Below are 3836 nucleotides of genomic sequence, written 5' to 3' on the forward strand. Positions count from 1 at the left end.
ATATATATATATACGTATATATATATATATATATATATATATATATATATATATATATTATATATATATGTGTGTGTGTGTGTGTGTGTATATATATATATATATATATATATATATATATATATATATATATATATATATATATATATATATATTTATATATTTATTTATATTTATATTTATATATTTAGGGTTCAAGTGGATATTTTTTCGCGTAACGTAAATATTGGAGAATATTTTCAAACATGTACTTCATCTAGCTTGGTACAAATCATTTTAGAAAGACCTGTTTTCCTATCTGTCGACAATTGGGTGGTACATGAACAATACAGCGATACATATTCGTATTTTTTTCTTCAACGCGCTCGCCTAGTTTGCCTATGCATGGATCAATGCTATTATTAAACACTACGGATGTCTGCCATTGCCCACGTTGAGCTTTACATAGTGTAACCCGATGTCGGTCTGCGAACGCCAGAGATTTTAACCGCATATGCGACGACCATTCGAGATCAGTCAATGAGCTGAAGTGCATCACACACACGCCATACCACTCATCCCCCCTACGATTGTTTAGCTAATATGCCGTACACCCTGCCACCCCCCATATTAGGCGCAGTACTCGGATGATATACTGGCATCACTACTGGTGGCTGCAAAGTCGCCGCGTGCGTGTCGTGACCTCTTTAAACTAGTGCCGAGGCACATTCGCAAGGCGCTGGCCGAAGGGATCTCAGGAGCTTGTCCACCGTTGTTTGATGACATGCCTGGTATGTGTGTGTATGTGTGTGTGTGTGTGTATGTATGTGTGTGTGTGTGTGTGTGTATGTATGTGTGTGTGTATGTGTGTGTGTGTATGTGCAGGCAGCACAGTTGTGTCTCATCGGGGATCAGAAAGTATATCAGAGCCCATGAGGCTATGCATGAATCTGCCCGGCGGCGAAGCTTATTGAGCATTGGAATCGGGTGTCTTTGGTTGTGCTTTCTATCGATTCCTGACTGGTGGCATACACGGTGATTGTCGTGCGTCTTCGTCTGAGTGCCGTCTGTCGTTGTGTGGGTTGCCTAGGCCAGATCACCGGTTGTCCAGTCACGAGAGATACTTTTTATTTTCTTCTCTGAGGAAGCATCGGCGCAGTGTAACCTCGGACTACCCTGAACATCACACATGAGTGTTCAGTGGAGGAATGATCTTCAGAGAACTTCGATTGTACCTGGTTACATTGTGTCAGGGTGAAGCTTGCTGTTCCTTTGTCGATAGCTTTTCCCCAGCAACTTCTAGATATATTCAAAGTATATGTTACTGAACACGCACGAACAACCTTCACCACCTCAAAGGGAACGTTGTGTAGGTATATTCGCTAGCACACTATCATACCCTCAGCCCATTTCGTGAACGTTTCTCCTTTTCTGCTATTTTGACGTAACGGATTCAATGATGCGTATGCTCGACCCAAAAATCCCTCGCAGCTGCTTATGTATATCGCACCTGTATTGCAGTCACTCACTTCATGCCTTATTGGACGTGTGTGCGCTTGGCTTGTCCACAATTGCTTCCTGCGTAACTAATCTCGTTTCAATAAAGCCCTAAAACCCAAATCCCATTCTGACGCACTTTTTGGACTGCCCCGGTCTGTCCTGTCCTGTCCTGTCCTGTCCTCTTCTCGCACCCACAGTGGAGGTGGCGCAGGTGATCTTCCACCACATGGATGTCAAGTCGCTTGCCCGCCTGTCCGAAACTAGCAAACGGGTGTACCGTCTGGTCAGTGACGCAGATGTGTGGCGCGCTCAGGCAGAGAAGTATGGATACACACTGCCCACGACCATACCCGAGGGCAGCAACGGCATGAAGCACACGGTCATGAAGCTGTTTAGGGAGAACAAACTGGCTGAGAAAAACTGGCTGACCGGCAACTACAGATGTACGCAGGTGCGTACAGAGAGTGCGGGGGTGTACTGTGTGCAGTACGACGACACAAAGATAGTCAGCGGATCACGCGACAGGAGAATCCGCATCTGGGACCCCACCCAAGAGCCACCGGGGCTGATCAAGTCGCTGAATGGGCATTTAGGCTCGGTTCTTTGTCTTCAGGTGTGTGTCACGTGTGTAGATCCGCGTTTTACGAGAAGACTATACAGCTAGATGTAGACCGGATTGTTGTCAATTCTACTTGGTTTGGAATTCCTCTTGCCTTTGCAAAATCCACCTTCATCCTCTATACCACAGTTCGACCGTGAGAAGACTAGACAGCTGAATGTTGACAGTACATATTGATCATTCTACTTGGATAGGAATTTCTCTTGCTTTTGCTATGTTCACTTTCATCCTCTATGCCACAGTTCTACCGACTATACAGCTGAATGTTGACAGTACTATTGATCATTCTACTTGGATAGGAATTTCTCTTGCTTTCGCTATGTTCACTTTCATCCTCTATGCCACAGTTCGACCGTGAGCAGACTATACAGCTGAATGTTCTGTTAGATAGGAATTCCTCTTGCTTTTGCTATGTTCACTTTCATCGTCCATACCACAGTTCGACTGTGAGAAGAATCTGTAGTCAAATAAAGTTGAAGTACCATCGATCTGTCCACTCGGTTCTCCGTTCCTTTTTCCTATACCTTGTTCATTCACCTGCATTCTCTTCTCTACACCACAGTTTGATCACGAGAAGATTATCAGTGGATCCAGCGACACTAGTTTACGTGGGTGGGATATTCACACCGGCGCACTGCAGTGGGTGGTCGAGGCCCACGGCATGTCCGTCCTCAACCTGCAATTCGACGACACCACACTGGTCACCTGTTCAAAGGATGCTAAAGTTATTGTGAGTGGCGTGTGCTATTGCATGTATGGCTCATGTGTACCTGTCTAAAGGATGCTAAAGTTATTGTGAGTGGCGTGTGCTGTCGCATGTTTCACTCATGTGTACCTGTTAGAAGGATGCTAAAGTTATTGTGAGTGGCGTGTGCTGTTGCATGCATGGCTCATGTGTGCCTGTTGGAAGGATGCTAAAATTATTGTGAGTGGCGTGTGCTGTCGCATGTTTCGTTCATGTGTGGAGTTAGGGCCCGACAGCTTAGTGCGCTACATTATTCGTCAAAGGGTTTTCTTTGCATATCCACTATGAGATTCTGTGTCATATGTGAGGATGGGATGCGTGTTACTCTCTGCGACTTACACAATATATATATATATATATCTTTCTGTGTCTGTGTCTGTGTCTGTGTCTGTGTCTGTGTGTATATATGCCACAGATAACTCTCCAACACCGGCCTTTTTAATCGCAGCTGACTGTGCATTACATCATCTCCCCTTCCTTACCATTAGGTATGGGACATAAACGGACTCGCAAAACCTGTCATCCGCTACACGCTCGAAGGCCATGCAGCCCCTGTCAACGTAGTCAGGTTTGACTCGCGCTTTGTCGTATCGGCGTCAGGCGACTCGACCGTCAAGGTGTGGGATCTACACACATCCAAGTTAGTGCGGACTATGGAAGGACACACGCGCGGCATTGCCTGCCTGTGCTTCCAGGGCAATCTGGTGGTTACTGGATCCTCGGATGAGAGTATAAAGGTGGGTCTGTTGGCTGGGTGAGTTTGTATGGGGTAGTGCACGTATCACAGCTGATTATCGTTGATGGTGGTGGGTGAGTGTGTATGGGGTAGTGTTCGTATCACAGCTGACTGTTGTTGATGGTGGTGGGTCTGTTGACTGGGTGAGTGTGTTTGGGGTAGTGTTCGTATTACAGCTGACTGTTGTTGATGGTGGTGTTTCTGTTGACTGGGTGAGTGTGTTTGGGTAGTGCTCGTATCACAGCTGACTGTTGTTG

General features: G+C 45.8%; 1 pseudogene across 1 annotated transcript in view; it reads left to right on the forward strand.

The window, feature by feature from the left end:
* Positions 1-608: 608 nt before the first annotated feature.
* The window catches only part of SARC_12787 (hypothetical protein), a pseudogene marked incomplete at its 3' end in the record, with an annotated part of 4932 nt that continues 1704 nt past the window's right edge, over positions 609-3836 (forward strand). Inside the window, exons 1-4 of the mRNA in view lie at positions 609-770; positions 1677-2092; positions 2661-2828; positions 3332-3580. The remainder of the gene's footprint in view (positions 771-1676; positions 2093-2660; positions 2829-3331; positions 3581-3836) is intronic.

This window comes from Sphaeroforma arctica (assembly GCF_001186125.1).
Source record: "Sphaeroforma arctica JP610 unplaced genomic scaffold supercont1.2585, whole genome shotgun sequence".
NCBI lineage: Eukaryota > Ichthyosporea > Ichthyophonida > Sphaeroforma > Sphaeroforma arctica.